General features: G+C 46.1%; 1 protein-coding gene across 2 annotated transcripts in view; it reads left to right on the top strand.

Moving 5' to 3' along the window:
• Positions 1-22,707, top strand: part of PDZD2 (PDZ domain containing 2) — a 396,035-nt gene that overhangs the window by 43,224 nt on the left and 330,104 nt on the right. The window contains exon 7 of one of the 2 annotated variants that reach the window (XM_072958814.1): positions 10,192-10,435. The gene's annotated coding sequence lies outside the window, so the exon portion shown is untranslated. Of the gene's footprint in view, positions 1-10,191; positions 10,436-12,136; positions 12,434-22,707 lie in introns of those variants that run through there. The other variant, XM_031676863.2, reaches the window with a different exon arrangement.

Below are 22,707 nucleotides of genomic sequence, written 5' to 3'. Positions count from 1 at the left end.
TAGGATGATGGTGAGAATTAAATGAGAGTGTTATATGATGTGTTCAACATAGTGCCCAGCATACAGGAAGAAGTCAATAAAAATTGGCCATTATTACTGAGTTTTGAGAGGACAGTCACTCTTGTGAACTCTTGACTTCTTAAGGGAACTAAAATGTTTTTATTAAGAACATCAGTCAATCAGCCATCATTAAAAAGTCCACAAACAATAAACACTGGAGAGGATATGGAGAAAAGGGAGCCCTCCTACACTGCTGGTGAGAATGTAATTTGGTGCAGCCACTATAGAAAACAGTATGGAGATGCCTTTAAAAACTAAAAATAAAGTTACCATAGGATCCAGCAATCCCACTCCTGGGCATATATCTGGAAAAAACTCCAATTTGAAAAGATACATGCACCTCAATGTTCATAGCAGCACTATTCACAATAGCCAAGACATGGAAGCAACCTAAATGTCCATTGACAGATGATTGTATAAAGAAGATATGGCATATATGCACAATGGAATGCTACTCGGCCATAAAGAAGAATAAAATAATGCCATTTGCAGCAACATGGTTGGACCTAGAGATTATCACACTAAGTGAAGTAAGTCAGATGGAGAAATACAAATATCACATGATTATATGTGGAATCTTAAAAAAAATGAGACAAATGAACTTATTTACAAAATAGAAACATATTCACAGACATAGACTACAAACTTACGGTTATCAAAAGGGAAGGACGGTGGTCAATTCGGAGTCTGGGATTAGCAGATACTATCTACTACATATAAAATAAACAACAAGGTCCTAGGGTGTAGCACAGGGAGCTATATTCAGTATCTTGTAACAACCTATGATGAAAAAGAATATACATGTATATATGACTGAATCACTATGCTGTACACCAGAAACTAACACAGCATTGTAAATCAACTATACTTCAATTAAAAAAATAAAAAGAGAGAGCATCAGTCAATCAGGAGCCCCTGAGAAGAGGCAGACCTGGAGAGCTGCTGGAGACACTGAGCTCTCCTCGGGCCAGGAGGGCTTGTGTTTTAGTTGAGAGCCAGTAGAGGAAACCAAAGCTTGCTTATGGAAAATCGGCTGGTCACTGATTTCCAGTAGGAAATTGAAGAAGATGAGAGGAGAGAGAAGAACGCACACTAACGCAGCCTCTGAGATATGTTTGTCTTGTGGGAGGGATGCCCAAATGAAGAGGCTTTGGTGGATGATGGATGGGGACTCATACCAGGCCTTCAGTTATCAGTGATGGATGGTCTGCTTAACAGGCATCTCGTCATTCTGGATCAGTCCTGCTGGTCAGGCCACCTGGTGCTCCTCCTTATTCTTAGGGCCTAACTGATGAGCTTACCAGGTGGAGTCTGTGGACCAAAATATGCTTTTCCAATTATTAGCCTCACAGGCATATTCTCTTCCTGATGGTAGTTAAGACATAAGCCAAATCCCCTTGATCTAATGACTGGCAGGGCTAGCAAAGCTTCTCTGCATCTGTTATTTCACCCTAGAAGTTATTTGGGCCACAGGCAAAAATATAATGAGAAATCATGGGATGATCAGTATTCCATATATGCCTCTGTAAAGATACATGGCTAATTACTGAAATCATTTTACTCAACCAACGTATATAAGTAATCTTAACCGCATACTAAGCATCATTCGAAGTCTTTCCTTATGATAACTCATTTAATCTTCATGTCAACCCTATGAGGTAGATACTGTCATTATCCCTACTTTACAGATAAGGAAACAGAGGGACAGAGAGCTTAAGTTACTTTCTCAAGATCAGACAGCTAATTAGTGGTGAGAACTGAGATTCTAACCCAGGTAGTCTGGCTCCAGAGTCTATTCACTCAGCTATGACTCATAGTGCCTCCTGCCCAAAAAAGGAGAAAAATCAATAGCAGTTTTGTATTTGAGGTTATAAAATTAAGGCCTGTGGAGAATTTTGCTCACCTTAATGGGTTATTGCTCCCCTTTTTACAAATGGGCAGAACTCCATTTTCCAGAGGAAGAAATTGAGGGGATAGAATGAAAGATTGTCTGTAATTTGCTCAAGACCAGGGGCAGTTATTTTTAAGAAAGACAATTATTCACAAAGAGGATAGGAAATCTTCCCTACTGGCTGTCCCTCATCTCGAAAGAGTGAATTAGTTCAGCTGGGTAAATGTGTCTCTCTCTAGTTCTCTGGCTTTCTATATTTTGTGTGCTATCATTAGCTAAAGATGTGACAGTGTGCTCTTTGCTTGGGTTTGCCGCTAGGAGACCTAAGTGTGTTTTCCCACCTCCCCCAGGAATGCAGCCAGAAAAAGTCATGGCACCCAGGAGCCATCTGGGAATGCTTCCCAGACTGGTTCCAAATTGGGGCACAGAGCCAGCCGCACACACCCACCAGCTTCAGCGTTCACCTGGATTAGACTCACTGCAGAGAGCTTTGTCACCAAGAATGATTTATCTGGGATCCTAGCTGTCCAGATTCTGGCAGAAGGTCCTCTGGGAGGGGAGTAACTAAGATATAGCTCTGAATTTGCTGTGTAAGATTCAGAATTGATCTGTGGCTTTAACTCTGCCACCACCAAGCTCTGGAATTGTGGATACGTTCCTTACTTTGAAAGGAATGTATCCACACTTCCAAACTCCTTTTGTCTTTCTGAGAAATGAGGGTAACAGCACCTAAGCTCATACCAAACCATGCCTGCAGACTTACTTAGAGGGAGCTGAGAGATCTAGAGAGGCACAGAAGAACCTCTTGACATGTTTTCATTATATTTATTTAGGCAATGGAATCATATGAGTCCTATTGGAAAACAGGCGGCACACTCAAACCGGAATAACAGGGATTTTAATTGACAAAGGTGTGGACAAGTTAAGGGAATTCAAAAGGGATAATGAAGTCTGCCAAGGCCAGCAACAGCTAGGAGCTGTAATATCCCAGGACAGAATAAGCCAGAGGAAGGCACACCTACAGAGACAGAGAGCCTGGTGATTGGAGTGACGAATTAGAGATGGCCCCTGAAAGGAGCTACGACCTGAGATAGAGAAACAGAGTCACTGTCAGCCCACAGCCCAAAGGAAGGGTCAAAGGGACTAATGTCTCCTCCTTGCTGGCCTGCCTCCAGTGTCTGGATGGTGGTACCCATTGGTCAAACCCAACCAGAAGGCAGAATGCAAGGAGCACAACAGGAGTTCAGCCTCCTGAGGCATTGAGGACGGTGGAGAATAGTGGAAGTAGATCTGGAGGGCAGGCAGGAACTGTCCAGTCTAGGAAACACACATTAGTATAATTTGGGGCTTTCAAGATTGGATACATTGGGATTTTTTTGAGGTCTCACATTATGAAAAGTCAGATATGCTTTTCAGAAGAAGTCAATAGAAGGAAGAATACTTCATGCTACATGTTACAAGAACAAAATGCTTTTTAGGCACTTTTTTTTTTTTTTTGGCCAAATCAAGAAGTCCTGAAGCAACTCAAAGTCAGAACATAATAATATTAAAATATAAATGATATCTAACTTTGGCCAGTGCCAGGCAATTAACCGAATGGTATGTGTGTATTACCTCCCAGTATCATCAATGCAACCTTATTATGCTATTGCTATTCATTCATTTATTCAATAGATATTTTCTGAGTACCTTTCTTGTGCCAGGCACAGTGCCAGGAAATGAAGATTACATTTCTGAACAAGATAGACAAATATTTTCTAGCATGATGCTTGCAGTCTATGTAAAAAAACAAACATTAAACAAGCAATTTCACAAAGAATTAAGAGCAGTTGAGATAAATGCTTTAAAATAAAAGTGCATAGGACCATGAAACAGGGCACCTAAACCAATCTGAGGGGAAAGGGAAGGCTTCTTGGAGGAGGAGAGATCAAAGCAGAGTCATAAAGAATAGGTAGGAATTGGATGAGGGGCAAATTGAGGTAAAAAAAAGAGCCTCCAGGGCAAAGGAAACAAAATTTTCTGAATTCTCCACTTTTTTGAGGAGCCGAAAAGTGGCTGGCACTGCTGGTTCCGGTGAGCACGGGGTAGAGTGGTGCAAGGTGAGAGTGGGGTGTGGACAGGGGCCGATCATAAGGGGCCAAATAGGAACACTGAATGTTATCCCAGGCATTATCTTCACATTCTGAAGTGTTCTAAGCACGGTGATATAAGGTTTTAGAAAGATGACCAGCTTTCCTATGGAGCATGAGCCTGAGAACGGAGTGCCACCCAGTGCTGGGTGCATTCAGGAGGTTCTCACAGTAGTGTAGATCAAGGGTCAGATGGACCAACTTTCTCTGTAAAGGACCAGAAAGTAAACATCTTCCACTTCATGGGCCGTATGGTTTCTGTGGCGGCTACTCAACTCTGCCTTTGTAGTACAAGCAGCCCCAGACAATCCATAAATGAGTGAGCATGGCTGTGTCCCAGTAAAACTTATTTGCCAACCCCTGGTATAGACAAAAGATGAAGGGAGCTTGGACCAGAGTGGTAGAGCCTACAGGTACTTGAGAAAGGTTGATAGAGTGTACTTTCTAGAGGCTTTCAATTTGGACAATGGACAAGCTCTAATCCTAGACCTCTATTTACTGGGACAGCCAAACAATGCAGAAGAAATTTTGGGGAAAAGAACATAAATTCACTTTGGACTTATATAATTTGAGGCAACTATGGGATAGTCAAGTGGAGAGATGCTAATGCCAAAAAGGAAGAGGAAGATGGGTGCTGATTTTCAGAAAGATCTGTTAATCTGGAGGTAGGAAGTTAAAGGAGCTCCTATCTCATAACTTTTGTCTAAGAATTAGAAAGCAAAGTCACTTTCAAATAAAAAGAGGGTAGTACAAGGATGAGACAAGAGGAATAAAAAATTTGAACATAGCAAAAAGGTCTGAAACACTTATTGTGTAGATGGGAGTGTGGATTGGCTAGAGAAATAGTAACTGGACACTGTATAGAGCCAATTGAAATGGGCAACCACGAATTCACCATCTTCCCAGGGACGGTTTTTTTTCCATCGGTGATTCAGCTGACAGGTATAGGCTCAGGGAAAGGCCAGTTTTCATCTTGGACTGGAGCTTTCCAGGTAGATACAACCAAAGGACAAGCCAGTTTAGATAAGAGGGTGATGGAATTGCTAAACAGTAGAATGAAAGCATGGGAGTCCCTCACACAGCTTCTGACCTTGAGTAATAGGTAATGTTTGTTGTGACCAAATAAACAGACTGCTAGAGAGAGCTGCCGGGGAAGGTGTGTCTTCCACAAAGGTGAAGGTCTGGAGCTGGAAGGAAGGTCTGGAGAAGAAATGGGGCAGTGTTGAGGAACCGGGGACACTTGTTGAGAGAGGCGGGGTGCTGGTCGGTGGCGTGTTGGCAGGCAGTGTGGAAGAAGAAAACTGCATTGCAGCTGCGCAGAACATCATGGGGTTGAGAGTGTGGCAAACAGACGATAACCAAAGACAGCTTACAGTGGGCATGGACTAATGAAAAAGTGAGGGAGGCACTGTGATTGATGTCTCCAAGGTCTCTGGCAGGTGGCAGAGCACGCAACCTACCAGAATTCAGCAGAGATGTAGAAAATAGAAAGTGGATATGGTAGTGCCTGGCCTGCCTCCACTAATTGTCTGTGAAGTGCTGACAGTCATGCTTGGCAGTGTGTATGTGGTCACCCGCGAAGAGAAGGGCAAGGCAGGGAGAGCAGCATTGCATCATGGGGCGTGGTGTCTGGGCAGCTTGTTCAAGGTCACCCTGTGGCCATTGGCAAAGATTAACTGGTCTTCAGTGCTCATGCCATTAATCACTGTTGCTACACTTTTTCTGGCTGAATCAGTGTCCAAACTTTTGATGTCTTCTGCATTCTATGGGTTCTGTCGGAGAACAACTATTAAGGAGGTCTTCACTCTCGGGGTCAGGTACAACCTGGGGCATGTGTGCAAAGTCCAGGGAGTAAGTGTTTCCTTACATCTTGTACCCCAGGCACCTCTCTTCTCTCACCCTGGTTCCAGCCTTCAGGAAACTCTAATACGAAATGCCATCTTTGAAGCCATTCACTTTGATTTTAGATAAAGGTTTGCAATTAGCAATTCTAGGGAAAAAATTTAGTTTCGTAATAAATTGTGATCACTTGTTAGGAAAAAAATATGCATGCACAAAGAAGCAAACTTTGGGAAACTCGGCTATGTGACGCTCTGCATTACTGCCTTTTGTGTGATATTTTTTGATCTCTAAAAGCACTTTCTTGCAGATTCATGCTGGAGATACAATATTGATAAGCCCCATGACATTCTGACTGATGGTACATGCCTCAAAAGACTTTAATAAGAAAAACATCATTCTTTAAGGAGCATTTGGAATTTATCATAAGGAATTAATTTATAAGATCTGCTGCCTTCATTGGAGAACATTTCCTCTACTCTGGCATGAGATGGAGATATGTGTGGACCCTTCAATGATAAGGAAACATGGATGCTGAAGTCCTTGAAGTCAGTCTTCTATCCTCAGAACCCATGGTCCTGTGACACAGCATCCTGATTGTAAAAACCAGGCATTATATATTATGCAATAGATCAAATTGGCATTGCCAAAATGATGGGCAAAAAGATAGCCCCCTGAGCCTACAAGATCTTTCTCCACAGCCTTTCCCCAGCACACTGCCTCCCCACCAGAAGCACTTCTAGGCAAGTCACAGAAGTCACTAGAGCTCCTTTGGGCTCTAGAATTCTGAGATCTTGTCATCTTGTGTTGGCCTTCATTCCTTTTGTTTTTGTCTCTCTTTATTTCCAGATGGTTGATTGTCTACGTTACAAAAGCAAATTATTTAAAAGCAATTGAGGTTATTTGCTTTGTTGACAAGTACACAGTGAAGTGGAAAAGATGGTTCACTTCCTCCCTGGATTCATGAAAAAATTTAACAAATTGAGAAAGATGGGCATTTAAATGTTATTTTAAACAATATTCTACTAGCCAGAAATGAGGATTCCATGACTTAAATAGAGACCAACCAAGAGTATGATTCCCAGGCCCTTTTCAAGAAGCATTCCTGCAAGGAACCCATCCAGATGGGTAATTAGAAAGACACTCAGCGTTCACTAAAACCAAACAAAATTGAGATGTCCTTACATATTTTCCAACAGACAGTGACTGTGTTTTCATCAGATCTGGCTTTTTCAAGTTCACTGTATCCTATCTTCAGAGGTTCTACGTTTTACTGACTTCACTGCCTGGTTCATCGTTCTTGAACACAACACAGATGCAGAATGCATTTCTTATATTTGGTCCACTAATTCATACATCATACAAATAAGTCATTAATAATGATTTATTGATAGCCTTATCAACCACTCCTGGTGATTCCTGATGTACACTGAGATGAAAGGTAAAGCATCTTATTCATGTATAATTGACAACAAACTGAAATAACCATTCAAAGAGCTATTGCTCTCACCCTCTCTTATTTGAAGAGACCTTTAAATTTTTTCAAAGCATTTTCACTTCTATGATGTCACTGGGGACTCAAAATCCTAATGAGACCTTTAGAGGCAGCTGTGTTTATCCCCATTTTAGAGAAGGATGCCAGAGGTTACTCCTCACCTTACTGGGTTACTGTGATTGGCCATAGAACACAGCGCTGGCTCTCTGTTGCTTTTTCAGGTTGGGTATCATTACCTGCCTTTTATTTCTGTGTCCATTTTAACTGTACCAGTAAAGACAGGTGCTAAGATTGACAAATGAGACAATGAGGCATAAAGACATAAAATTTAAAAAACAAAACAAGAAAACAGATGAGCTAGACTAGCAATATGTTTATAATTGCTTTTTGGTGATTATTGAATGAAGATCTTTGGAAGTAGAAGTACCTGAGGAAGGAGTAAAAATAGCATGTGATTGACTCAGAATGATGCCTTTTCATAAGTAAGTAGAGCAGAACAGAACAAGGGGAATAATCAGCAGGGGAGATAGGAGTTCGGAATGAGAATGTATTGTGCACAAAATGAGGGAATAGCTTACCTAAATAGCCTACAAATTTAGATACACAGTGATTTGGCTGAATTGCAACAAGGTGGGAACAGGGACTGGGGGACACAAGCTCCCAACCTCTTGGGTGGGGAGGAGTGGGAATATCTTTTACAACTGTGCCAATGTGATAAACACCCTACACCCCCAGAAGAACCCCAAGTCCTCTCTCTTGTGTGGATCAAAATAAAGACACTGGCCAATTAGGAAACAAAACCTATGTGTATGTGGAACTAAAATAGCTTCTCTTTTGATACGCTGATTGCAAAGTACTGGTTATATTCATCAAAGCTGAACCACACTCTCTTTCTCTCCTTTTAGTCGCCTGGTTTTGCTGCTGCCCTAAGCACATGGGGTAATTCAGCACTGATCAGAATTATTGAATTATCTGTATAAATTGTGAAAGTAATAAGAATACCTGGTCTATACTTGCTAGTATATAGATTCTTTTTTTTTCCTGCCAAAAACTGTATTAAAAAATTACCCTGGCAACCAATGCTTACTTACACAGTATAAATGGAAGGCTGAATCAAAGACATAAACTCGTTTAGCCACCTAAATAAATAGAAGAGAGACAGTATATTCATGATGACAGAGCCCCCCAGGAGAAAATCATAAATTCTGTATGTGCAGTATTACTGTTACAACACTGAAAACAACAAAATACACGTGCATAAATTCCAATGTCATCCTCATGGATGCAGTGAAACTCCTCATTTTCAATATACATAGGATAAAAGGTACTTAAATATTTCCCCTAAGCAAGTATTTTAAAACAAGATACATCAAATGTAGTGTATTGGCTAAGAAAAGATTTGGCCTGAGACAGAACAAATATGACAAACTTTTCATCAAAGTTTAAAAAAAATCTGTCGCCACTATGAGCAAATACTAGAATGTGATCTAACTTGGGCTTACTTGCATTGTTACAGTCACTCTATTTCCATGTTTCTACAAGTAGGCTTTGGTGCTACCTAAGTCACCATCTCTGGGGTGCTGGTTAAAAATGCAGAGCCCCACTACAGACTCAGCATACATCGTCTCAGGGCGTGAGGCCAGGGTATCTGAATTTTCGAATCTCCTGTTAAATACATTCCAGATTAGGATCCACTGAGTTAATATTTTACTATCATTGTTCTTTATATTTAAGCCCTTCCTTGGCCAAGGGACGGCTCATTCCAACTGAGTTCATGAATGGAAGATTTAGTGGCCAGGAATTTGCAGAAGAAAGGACGATAATTAGCTAGGTAAACAGGAAGCTAGAATCTGTTATGGAGATAAAATGAACCCACAGAGGCTGGGAGGGAAAAGGGAATTGAGCCAGTTGTTGACGAAGTCTCCTCCTCTTTCCCACTGGAATACGTACTTGGAAGAACAGCTGAGGAGGAAAGATGGAAAGCAATGTTCAAGATTTCATCTGAGTTGGTGATGAAACTTCCAATTTCATTCTAGCTGTCTGGTGGGGGTAGATTCTTCTTCATAGAGGGGAGAATGCTCAGAGGTAAACCAAGTGCCACTGCCCTCCATAAGAATCTACCTGGACTCACCTAAAGAATGTTGCATTCTTTTACATCTCTGTTATAACTGTGGCTCAGGATAATACGTTTTTTCCCTTGGTTCATTATTTTAATCTTTGTCCCTAACTCAAACTTAGATTTTCTATATCCCACCTCCTCCTCCATATCATGTATGTAATGAGCAATACGTTAAAATGGCACCTTGGGTAGAAGTACTAATCTGTGACTAAATATTTAACAAGGGGGCAGAAAGAATTTACTTTTTGATCTCCAAACACTGGAAAATAAATGCCCTCTGCTGTGAGCTTTCCAAATTGGCAAGTCTGCAAGGGCAAAACAAAATTTCCATCCATTTGATTGACCCCTTGAGAGGTGAGCTATTATTAGCAAACAAGAACTTGCCAAAAACTATCTGGAAAATATCAGGTGAAAAGTGATTGAAACTAGAAGTATGTATTTTAAGTTGGTCAGCAGAGCCACATCTGAAGGCAAGAGATGATAAAATATTACATATGCATATGTACTATTTGTGCCTACGTATAATATGCATATCTTATCATGTATATCTATATATATAACAACTCATTTTAATTCATCAAATATCTATTGAGTCGGACACTATGCCGTGCTAGGTGTTGGGAACACAAATAATAAGATCTACGTTCTCTACCTCCAGGAACTCACAAGCTGGAAATGTGTGAGAGGTGTGATTTCCACAATTTAATGCAACCTGACAAAGGTTATATTAGCAACTTGCAGAAAGTGCTCCCATTTCAATGATTAATGGAGGAGAGATATCCTGATGTTGGTGCCAGTGATCAGAGAATCCTGCCCTGAAGAGGTGACACTTGACCATTTGGGATTTCAGCAGACACAGGAGGATGGGCGTGTCACTTTGGCAGAGGAAACAAAATTCACAGGTGAGGAGTGCATGGCTGGAAGAAAGGGGTGGGAATGGGTTGAGTAAGAAACAGCAGTGCTTATGGTTTGAATCATAAATTTATTTCCACATTCATTTACTCAGCAAATTTTCAGTGGGTGCTAAAGGAGGCAGGTGCTGGGTACAGGGGCAAAGGAGACATGCATTGCCTCGTCATGGCTTGTGTGATTGGAAGAGAATGGTGGAATATGGGACTGGAACTGTGAATCACCAGTCCTGTTTGATTCAAGAAGGATTTTTGTGGTGTTCCAGTGCTACGTTTCTAGGTAGTAGCTGCCATTTCGTCGAGCACCTCCTAAGTGCTGTGCTAGTAGTTCTGTTACTGCCAATCCTAGCAACACTCCTGCCTGAAAGGTATTTTTTCCTCTTTATGGATAGGAAGAGAAACTCTGGGTGCCTAAGTTTGTATAGCTTGTTGGATGTGTGCAGACATTGATCTCAGTGATCTGGTAATTAAAAAGCTGAAGAACAGCTGAATTCAAGTACTTCCCCACCCCTGTGAAAATATCATCTTGAATGCCTTGGGACCACCACCCTGGCCTCTGATGCTGTGGGACAGCTCTGCTGAATCTGTGCAGGTGATTTATGTCTGTCTGCTCTTCCAAGAGACCAGAGCTTATTGCCTTGCTGGGCAAAGCTGCAGTGGAGCCCTGCCCTATCCCATCTCCATCCCCCCAAAGCAAAGATTTCCAATTACTGCTCTGCAGAAAATGTCAAAAGCATTATTCAACTATTCATTATCCCAGGTTTGGTAATTTTTCATGTTTTTTACTCTTATCTGCTAGCACTTGGAAAAGACCAGCTTTTTCCTCTTAAGGGAGCTTAATTTGCAGAGCTGTGCAGTCTCCCTATTATGTTCTTATCGTCCTCTCCCTGTGGTAGGCAGAATGACAAGGATGACAGAAAAAAAAAACCCCAAAATATTTGAAGGCCGTCCTGAAAATCCTCGGGAATGAGGAATCTGAAAAGCCAGAGGCTTCTGTTCCTCGAGTGACCTGGAACAGGGCCAAGGGCGACTGGCATTAGCTGTCACAGTCCACTCAGCAGGAGCAGCTCTTGGCTAGTTCTCACAAGGACCAAAAGCACCACCCCGGGGCCACGGGACTTTGAGGATTTCTCTGAGGGGCTTAACCGGAGGATTAAGCAGCTCTGAGGTGCCAAGAGGTTCCCCGAAATTATCGAAATTCTCTAATTTCTCATACCAGTGTCAAATTAACTTTGATATCCCAAAGACCAGAGGCCAAGGGTGGCTTGGGGTGGCTTCCTCCTCCCCCATCTCCCCCATCTCCTTTGGCCTCTCCGCCCCATTCTTGTATTATAAGGCAACTGACATTTTTCTCGATGCTCTGTAAAATGCTATGCAAAGGCAACTTCCAGTCCTCTAGCTCACTCTCTTCCACCTAGATGGCGCCCCAAGCCCCGCTATCTGGAAATTCTGAGCTGCCATCTCTCTGGATCCTTTCCTCCCAGGATCCCCAGGTTTCTGAAGCCAGCGCCCCAGGACTCCGGGTTGGCCCGTAGGGACTCTCTGCCCGCTGTGTGCCTTGCTCGGGGGAATCCCCGCCCACCTTGTCGTTCCTGCGGGGAATCCCCGCCTCCCGTTCCTGTCACTCCAGGAAGGGAGTTCCCGCCCCTCGAATCTACCAGAGGCAGGGAATCCCCGCCCATCCTGGAGGCTCGGTGGATCCCCAGCGCCGCGCAGCTGGGAGAGCCGGGCGAGGAGTGGACTCCCGGCGCCGGTCCGTGCGGCCCCAGGCAGAGAGACGCGGTTGGTGGCGGCTGCGGGGACCCGCCGGGCCGTGGGCGCTTGGGATTTCTCCTCCCGCGGCTGCGGGAGAACCGCGGCGCTGCAGCTCCGGGCAGGCGCGGCGGTGGCACTGGCGGTGGCAGCTGCGGCGGCAGCGGCACGGGGACCCGCCGGGCGGCGCCTGGGTCCGGACGCGAGGAGCAGCCGGAGCCTCCGCCGAGCCGCGTGCAGGTGAAGCGACGGTCCCGCTGCGGCTGAGACGTGGGATTTCGGATGGGTGGGGGCCTCAGGGGGAGGTTTGGCACCCCCGAAACCGCGTGCGCCCTGGAAAGTTTAGTGACAAATCCGGGTGCAGGAATCTCAGCCCCGGCAAGGCTGTGAGCAGGGCGCCGAACCCCGGTCTCACGTTGGGCGGCGCAAACTCCCCTTGCATCCGGCCGGGGGCGGGGAGGACGCGGCCGCGGAAAGAGGGCCCGGCAGAATCGGCCAGGGACAGCGGGACAACCCGAGACGCACGGCTGGGCACACTCAGCAAAGGGCCTGAAGCCCCTGCCTGGCGCGCGACCAGGATCCCCGTCCCTGGACCGTGTCCTGATCCCCTCCTTCAGGGCGGAGGTGCCCAGGTGCTCTGGCCTCAGGTACGCCTTGGGATCCATCCTCCCGCGCTTTCTCATCTCTTGCCCTTCCTCGTCTCTTACCCTCTTCCTGCCAGGGAAAGAGACGCGCCGGGCGAGGGCAGGCGCACAGAGCCAGGTCATCTTCGGTGAAATTATTGGCGTCTGCCAGGGAGATAGGGAACGTATGGATGGGGAAATCCAGCTCTCCCTTCTCTCCCTCTGAAGTCGAGTTCCTCCCCAAACCCGGCCTTTTCTTCGTTTCTCCCTCCCTGGCTCTCTAGGGTTTGCATTGACGTTTTAGGTCTTTGGGCTGCTTGTCTTCCTGCAATGCTGAATTGAGTAGGGGGAGGGTCCAGGGTCCCTGGCTGGAGTTTGCCAGAAGCCTGTCCTCGGCAGCCCTGATCCGTGCGAGACCTTGATAAGGGACACTGGAGTATGAAGAGGACAAGGTCTGGCACAGGCTGGTCGCAGAGACTGGAATGGCAGGCACGAGGGCATTCCAGAGCTGCAGACTTGTGCTGGGACTGGAGGTGGAGGAGTGTTGGGGGAAGGAGCTGCCTCTGTCTCCTGCAGCTGGCTCCACCTCTTGCCTCCCACAGAGGTAGGGTGCTTTGGTGGATGTGTTTGCCTTGACGAATCATGGTGGAGGTAGATGCTGAGTGTGTCTGCAGAGTAATACTCTGGATCTGCTTTTACTGAGGGCCATGGCCCCTGGCCCCCTGCCCCAGACTTTCAGAGCTGCTAGTCCTTCCCAACTCAGTCTGCTCTGAACTGGAGCTCTAAGGTCCTTGTACTGCTATTGGCCAGCTTTTCTGGTCTGTGACTTCTGAGTGGAGGCCAAGTAGGAACAGGTTGGCAGATGTGCTATGGGATGGCTGTTTTTGGGGACAGAATAGAATATCCCAGAACATATCCCTGGCTGTAGGTGGTAGTTCTAGCTTCATCAATTCCTTCTTCCATTATTAGAATGAGTCAAGAAGCGCTGCTCCGCTAATAACCACCTAGTGGTTGGGGGGTAGAGGCAGATGTGGCAGCAGGAGGATGGCAGATTTTGGGAGAAGAAGAATCAGAACCAGGTAAAGTATACAAATGCACCTCCCTTGACATAGTTAATACACTCCTGGAAAAATACTGAATTCTACTTTAACTCTCTATCATTGAAATTGATTTTGCATGCACTTAAGGCAGTTTACTATTTAAGGAAACTTATCAGTTCTCTATTCATTTCAACCATTTTTGGAGTACCTGTGGTTTGCTGTGCACAGGGGCTTAGGGGTTCCTGGGGATGTGCATAAGCGAGAGAGGCTCCCTCCTTGCTGTCAGAGTTCCAGTCTATCAGGAGAAGTGAGATACATATACTGGGAGCTAGGATGCAAACCAGTGCCCACATGGCATGTATCCGCACCCTAGATTTATTGGCTAAAGAGATGATTTAATGAATACAGTACCTGAAGAGGTACTGTACCTAAATATAACATTTTGGGAGTATGGAGGAGAAAGAAGCCACTTTTGATTGAGGGGGTCTGAAAGGCTTCTTGGAAGAGAAGCTGGAGAAAAGATGCGTGCTGCGAGGTTGATGCTAAGGTAGGTTTGTGACTCTTAGGGGTCTGAGGGAAGAAGAGGCTGAGCGAGGACCTGGAGGAACGTAGTTCTGCTGCTGGTAGGGGTTGCTGATCAGGGGATTGTCGTGGTTGGCTCTGTGCTTTCAGATGACTAGTCTGACCTCTTGCAGGAAGAACTGGGAGTAGGGAGACATGGGAGGTGGGGAGCCTGGTGAGGTTATGGTAATAAGGTGGGTGGCAGGGACGTAATGGAGGTCTGAGCTGGTGGGTGGCCACAGCCTAGGAAGAAAGGAAAGGCTCATCAGACATGGACTTGAAGTCTGGGCGTTGCTTAGACTCAGAGTGAGGGACAATCAAAGGTCACCTACAGGTGTGGAGCATGAGTACACAGTTGGCTGAAATAGGGAGTCTGGAATTTGAACATTCAATGAACCAGAAACCTGGAGAAATCCTTTCAGATTGCTCCTTGACTTCTTCCACATCTAATCAGTCACCAGGGTCTACTGACTGTCTGTCCTTGTAAAACCTGTCAGTGGCTCCCAGGGTCTGTGGGATAAATTCCAAATCCTCTATGCCTCTTCAGACTTCTTTTCTGTCATATCCCCTAACACACACACATGCACACGCACACACGCGCGCACACACACACACACGAGCTGTAGTGCTCCCGACCTGTGTTAGTCTCAGCCTCTCCAGTGCTCGTTTTCTGGGGTGGTGATGGGAAGGGCGAGGTCCTGGAATATCTTTCTGCCTGGGTCCTCCTGATGAACTGTTCTTTATTCTTCAAGATCCAGCTCAAGGCCTCCTCATCCGTGAACTCTCTGCCCCTCTCTCTCCCAGGAGATGTAAGGCAGTCCTACCCTTGGGCTGTTGCCCTACAGAGCCCCATTTGCACACACTCAGCATGCTGCTCTGGGCCTGTCTCTTTATGACCTTATCTTATTCATGCCCAGATAAGGCTTTGACCCATCACTCCCCAACTTCCTCAAGTGAGACAGGGAGGGAGTCAGAGGCCACACTTCAGACACCCCCAACTCCTTTGCACCAGCTAATGGTCCTGCCTCGGGTTGTCCCAATCCTGAATCGGAAGTTGCTGAGCTGGTGGCTGGACGAGGTCACACAGAGCTGTGCTTTCTCCCCTGGCCTCGACCACGTGGGCCTAAGTGACACAGACTATGGTGGGAGGGGCTGTTCCTGCTGGTAGGTGGCCCCACGTCCCTCCTTCTGCACCACCCACAAGGGGAAGCATCCCAAAGAAGACAGGCCCCCACAAGGTCAGGACCAAACCTGAGGAGAGGCGGAATCTCTTTTAACAGGGCAGGCTTGTAGATGCAACAGTTTTTAACCTCTTTCTTGTGCCCTCAAAGTTTATCCATACTACCAAGTAGATTGTGAGGCAGGCAGGCCCCTGAGGAAGGTGGGCGGACAGGTGCAGGCAGGAGTGTCTGAGAAGGGCCAGCATCCCAGGAGGAGGAGGATGGGAAAGGCAGAGAGCATTGTCTGTAAAGGATGGTCATGGCAGCCAAGTTGCCAGGGACCAAGGCGAGAGCAACTGCCCAGGCAGTGGGAGGGGGCGTACACACCGGATCCAGAAGCCAGCCAGTTAAAAATAGTAGGAGAGTAGTTTGAAGAGGTGGTAGCACTGTGGGAAGGTGTATTCAGATTTCCCCAATTCCCCCTCCCAGGCATGTTTAGTAAACAGAAGAGAAGTGGGAGAGAACAGAGACAAGATAAGGAGTATTTGGGAAGGAAGAGACCAGAGATGAACTAGAGCAGGTGCAGGGAAAGAAGAAAGCGGGCGTCTGGCTTCCTTGAAAGGTAGGAGGGGAGCAGAGGTGGGGCGAGGTGCTGAAGAGAACTGGCAGCGGAGGGAGGTTTTGGTCTTGGTAAACAGGAGGGTAGCCTGCCGAAAGCAGGAGGGCACCGCGGGGTGCTAGGAGCTTGAGGGGACAGGCTGGAGGGCTGCTGCCCACTGGGGGAGGGTGAACCTGGCTCCCGGCACCGGCTGGGGCAGCCAAGAGGGAAAGGAAGGATTGTGGAATTGAGGTTGGAGACTTTGGCCGGAATCCTCTCAGTGCAGAGAACGTCTCACTGGCCACATCATTCAAAATTTGGGAGCTCAGTTTCCCTGTGTGCAAAACTGGTAGAATAGCTCCTTCACAGGATTATTCTTAGGAGGAGTAAAAAGAGGTACTGAGATATGTATGTGTCTCCGTGACAGCATCTGGTACATAGTGGCTCCTCTGACAGCGTGCTAAGACATGAATAAACCCCTGCCAAAGTCAGTGACAGCCCAGTTGAATGTAGAAGGCGGGACTTTTCAGTAGACCCGACTGCAGCTTTCTCTCAGCTTTGGATGGGAGATGTATCCTGGCCCTCTCTTCTGCAAAGGTCAAGTTGCCAGGTCTCAAAGCAGGGAGACCCTGGATAGTCTTCCCTCTCCTCAGTGGTTTTTGGAAGGGATGACGTTCAGACTTGCTAACTCCTGCATTCCAGGAAGCTGAGGCCCAGGAAAGCAAAGTGCTCACCTCATTCCAGTTCAGTTGGAGCTGGAGTCACAGTCTACAGTTGCTTGATCCAGGCACTGTTGTCTCAGTGGCAGCTGCGCAGGCTGCAGGTGGATGAGGATGCGTGAAAAAACCTGTGTACCTCTTTGGTTTTATTAATGGATCTGTCCTTATACTTAGAAAGATTAGATAAATATTCTCATTTATTCATAAAGAGGGGAGGAAAAGCAGCGCTTAACTTGATTTTGTAAAGACTTAGTAGCTGTGTGACAAATGAAATATTTGGGGAAAATGTGCAGGATTGTTTTTTAAGGAAAGAAAAGTATAAAAATACATTCTCTGATTATTCTTGATTTATTTTTCCACCTGGGTGGTCTCGGTCTAGATATGATGCCCTTTGATCTTATGCATAGGTTACATATAAAATGATAGATACCTTTATGACATTTTAAAAAATTCAATCCTTGATCTTACAACATCCATACTGAGAAATGGAAAAAAGATGGACTTGGGAGAGAATCCACGTCTCTGGTTTCTGCGCTTTGGGCAGACAGGATTGGAAACCAGGTAGAGCACCTGATTCAGATCTGAATTGCCTGTGATCTAAAGAGCTCAGCATTCATTCTATTTACAAGTGTGTCCAAGAAAACACTGGGAGCATTTACGGTTTGAAAACTCAATAGCTGAAGAGGCCCTTTGTGGTCTGATAAGGCAGCCCAGCCGAGAGATGGCTTGTTAAGGCACTAAGAGTGTGGAGAAGATGTGTGTCTTTCAAGTCTATTCAGCTCCTGGAGGAGGCCTGCCCCCCAGTTGTGGCCTCTCTCCGATGCCAATAGCGTCTACCCCCTACCCCACCCCACACTCTTAAAGGGGCCCGGAAACAGCCCCCATTCTGAGAGCTGCTGGCTTGGGGTGCCTACATTACCTACATTGCATGAACAGCGACTGGGCTGTTAACTTGCAGAAAATCAGAAACTTAAGAATTAACTCTTTTTATGAAGCAGTCTAATGAAACCAGAGAGCACTGAACATCTGGCTGATTAGGTTATTCTTGGATTACTTGTTTTTACGTTTTCAAGTGTTTCTGCGGCTCATCAAGCACTCTAGGACACGTGAAAGGGTTTTGGAGAAGCAGGATTTGGGGAACTAACTTTGCAGCAAAGAGGACTAATTTTGCCCACACTGATTTTACAGCTTTAGAGGAAATAATAGCAAGGAGATAGGGGAAGTTTTGTTGCCTTAAGCAGCCTGAAATGTCTAGCTATCCACAGGAGGATTTAAAAAAAAAATTCACATACTCTGAAGGATTTGCAAATCCCTGAAGAAGCATAATCCAATCCTCTGCCTTCAGGTTGAAGTAAATTTAGCGCGTTCCAGAATGGATCTGTGGTGTTTGAACAGCCTCCGAGGAGGGGCTTTCATGGTGTATGTGGCCCTTAATAAACGATGTTCCAGACTGAGTCCTCTGAGGGTTTTGGCAGGAGTGGAAATGAATCTGGACTGAGCCACTCATGGTCTCCTCTTTCTTAACACCTGCCACCACCAGCACTCGGCTTTGCCTGCGCTTGACTTTGACTGACTCTGCTACCTCCACTGACTCGTCCGAGTTCACACAAACACACACACACACACACACACACACACACACTCTGTCGTCCTGGCCTCTGAAGGGTGATCATCCTGCTTTGCTAAAAATCAATATGCACGGATGCAGTGCAGAGTGGGTTTCCTACTATACCTCAGTGCTGTGGAATCCCAGCCGAGACCTGCCCACTGAGGGAATACAAGTTGTGCTGGGAGGAGGCTGGGAGAGAGGGTGATTTTGGATCATGATGTTCTCAGTAGAAGGTGGCGGGGACTAGGCTGCCTCATGGGGGAGGCCTCCGGGCATTCGAGGAAGGTAGTGGGAGGGGAGGCAGAGCTTGGGAGACTTGCTCCCCTGGGGCCCTGTCTGGCTACCATCGCTCCTAACGAGATCTTGGGGTACCTGGTCGGGGAAGATGGACTGAACACTGGCTCTTTTGTCCCTTTCACTAGAGGCCAGCGCTCTGCAGATGGCTTCTAGTGTGAACTTACCTGTCCTGTTTGTGCATCCTGGGATGGTATTAGAATTTCAGTATTCTACAAGCCCCTCTCTCTGTTAGCCGTGCTCTCTTGGGTTGGTGTAAACAAGTTTGAAACCCCAGCAATGCCCTCACCCCTGAAGAATATGAAGTGGTTCAGACACTATTTATATTTGCACACAGGTGATCAAATATAATCGCAGAGTCTCTTCTAATGTTTGAACATTTCTTCCGCGGATGAAGATGAGAATGGAGCCAATATTAATAAAGCAAGATGTCAGTAAACTTGATGGCTTTCTGTGTTGGCCAATAGACATTTATCGAATGTCTGATTTAAGCTGTGTTTCAGTTGCATTCCCCACCCCCACCACCTTTTGGGCACAGTGTATTTTAGAGAGATTTAGGTAAAACTGGAGCGAGCTCTATGGGTCTCTTGGTGAAGAAAATTACCTTCTAAGGCTAAAGCAGCCATGCAAATATTATTACAAAAATCACTCAGCGTACACATGTGACATCGCTTTCCTCCACAGTTTTCCACTGCCAACTCTCCGCCCCTACCCCATCCTGGTCACCGTTATTCCCAGCATCATTAGGCTAAAAGAAGAGACAGCTGTCCCCAGAAAATGTGCTCCGAGTGTCCTCATCAGCATGGGTTCTCATGAGAGAGCAGGCGGTGGGATGGCGCGAGGGCAGGAAGGTACCAGAAAGGACTGCATTAACCCCTCGCTGGACTGCCTACTCGTCTTTGAAAATCTGAGCAGATGTGAGGCGTATGGACTTCTTTACTGCTGACCCTGGGGAGCAGCGCTCAGCAGTGTCTGGTACCTGGGATCACACATGGCACCTGAGCACCAGTCCCACCCTCCGGTCCCTCACCTGCTCAGCGCCCTGGGCACTGTCTTTCTCTTGCGGGTCTCTGAAGCTGACCAGCCATTTCCCCCAACTCTTCAGGGCCCAGCAGTGTTCAGGCTGGGGGTAAAAATGAAAACAGGTCCAATGCTCCCTATTTGGCAGGCACTGTTCTAGATACTTCACCCATATTAACTCATTGAATTCTCATCACCCTCCAGTGAGGTCCATGCTGTTATGACCCCTGTGTTTGTTTCCAGCAGCATGGCTGCTGTGAGAAATGATGACAAACTTGGTGGCTTAGAACAAAATTTATTCTCTCATGGTTCTGGAGGTGAGAAGTCTGAAACTGGGTGTCAGCGGGGCCCTGCTCTCTCTGGAGTCTCTTGGGAAGAAGCCTTCCTTGCCTCTTCCAGCTGCCTGGTGACTGTCACCACTCCTGTGGCAGTTTCACTCCCATCTCTGTCTCCACATCACAGCCTCTTCTGTGTGCTCGTGTCTTCTCTTATGTCTGCAAGTCTCTATTCCATGTGTGTGTTCTAAGGACATTGTCATTGGATTTTGGGCCACCCGGATAATTCAGGATGATCTCATCTCAAGATCCTTAATTTCATTACATCCGCAAATAAGGTGATCTTCACAGGTACCAGGATGTGAACGTATCTATTTCGAAGCCACTGTTTAACCCAGTATATACCTTTTTGCAGATGGAGCGATGGGGATGCATCGTGTTTAAGCAAATTCTCCAAGGTTACAGGGGGTTGTGGAACTGGGATTTAAGTGGAGCAGCCTGGCTCCAGAGCTCGTGTCCTTGAACTGCAGATCTTCCTCGACTTGCAGTGTGGTTACCAATTACAATAAACCCATCATAATAATATTCACCGTAAATTGCAAATATCCTAAATCAAAAATGCATTTAATACACCCAACCTACCGAACCTCACAGCTTAGCCTAGCCTACCTCAAATGTGCTCAGAACGCTTACATCAGGCAGAATCATCCAACACAAAGCCTATTTTGTTAAAACGTGTTAACATCTCATGTAGCGTACTGAATACTGTACTGAAAATGAAAAACAGAGTGATTGTGTGGGTGCAGAGAGGTTGTAAGCGTAGGGTTGTTTACCCCCATGATGGTGGACCTGACTGGAGGTGCAGCTCACCACTGCTGCCCAGGCTCTGAAGACAATGCATCGTAACTGCCTATCGCTAGCCCAGGAAAAGATCAAAATCCAAAATTCAGTGCAGGTTCTCAACTTGACTTGTTAAGTAAATTGCTGTTTATAAGTTCTGATCCTTACAAACAGTTAATAAAGCAGAACTAATTCAAAATGAGAAAAGAAAATTAGAAGGATAGTTTCTACTGAGCGTGTATCACTTTGGTACCATGGTGAAGTTGGCAAACCATTAAGTCGAAACTTTGTAAGTCAGGGACCATCTGTAGTCCCTACTACCTCTCGTAAATGTGCTCTGACTGTGGTATGAATGGATGGCAGGATGGGTGGGTAGAGAGATGGATAAAAAGATGCTGGTAACAGTTACTGGCCAACACTCTCCTGTTTCAGTCTACTGAAAAATTGTACCAACATCAACTAATATTCATTGTTGAATGATGTTGCCCCAGGATTTGACCTTGGATCCTTTTCTCCAGCTATTCTCCCTCCTGGGGAGACCTCCTCTGCCATCAGTGTGATGCTGCCTCCCAGTCTGTGTCTTGGTTCTCACTGAGTTCCAGACTTACTTGTCCCGCTGCCAACTTGACATCTCCACATGGCTGCAGAATGGATGCCTGAGACCCAGCACCATCCAGATGGAAGCCTGGATATTTTTCCCACAGGCTTGCTCTTTCCTTCTCCTCCTCCCATCTCAGTAGCACCACCATCCCCCTCAAGACTCATTCCTCAAACCTAGAAACCACCCTTTATTCTTCTCTTTTCCTCACCCTCAGCAGTGAGCCTGTAAGTCCTGTTGGCCCTTCCTGCGGTGTCCACCTCCTTCTCCCCACTCCATGGCAGCCGCCTGGTGGAAGTTGCCACACTTGTCCCCGGACCCCTACTGCACTGGTCCTCTAACTGGGCCTCCCCAGAGTACCCTTGACCTCTAGTTCTTTCTCCTCAGAGCAGCCAGAGGTGTCTTTTGAAAACACAAATCAAGTCCTGTCACTCTGCAGCTTAAACCCGGGGGTTTCTCATTGCCACTTGAATATGTTTCAGGCCCCTCTTGGGTGATTTCCTCTGTTCCCACTCATTGGCCTCACTCTCTGTGCCCAGGCGCACTGTCCTTTCTGGAACATACCAAGCTCTGTCCCAGAGGAAGGCTTGACCTGTTCCTGGAAGCTTCTTCCTCCAAATCTTCATAGACCATCTTCTCCAATACCATATAATCTAAAATGGTCACCCCATGTGTTCAATTGTGGTACTCTTGATCCATTTGAGATCAAGTTGTGATTCATTTGCTTATTGTTTGTCTCACCTGTTGGAATGCCAGCTCCATTAAAGCAGGGACCTTGTCTTGTTTACTGTATCTCCAGTGCTGACAACAGTGCCTAGTATACAGCAGGAACCCAATGAATAGCTGTTGAACAAATAGAGCACTTATCACCTTCCGGCGCTGATCTCAGTTATCCTCGTCTTTCAAGTGAGAAGTAGGCTCAAATAGTTTAAATTGCTGGCCTGAGGTTGCACATCTATTAAGAGTTGGAGCAAGAATTTGAACCCAGATCTCTGTCTCCTAAGCCTGTGTTCTTAACGGTTATTCCATAGAGTCTCTGAGAAGGAGGAAGTGCCCAGGGTCCCGAAGGTCCCCACAGAGCTCTGAGTTTACTAATTAATTCTTCTGCTCATGACTCCAGGACACAGATTGTTACAACACAGGGAAGAAATATACTTACTCAGATTCTCAGTGTACT

This window comes from Vicugna pacos, chromosome 3 (genome assembly GCF_048564905.1).
Source record: "Vicugna pacos chromosome 3, VicPac4, whole genome shotgun sequence".
Lineage (NCBI taxonomy): Eukaryota > Metazoa > Chordata > Mammalia > Artiodactyla > Camelidae > Vicugna > Vicugna pacos.
Note: the sequence above shows the minus strand (reverse complement) of the source record. Positions and strands in the feature narration are given on the sequence as shown.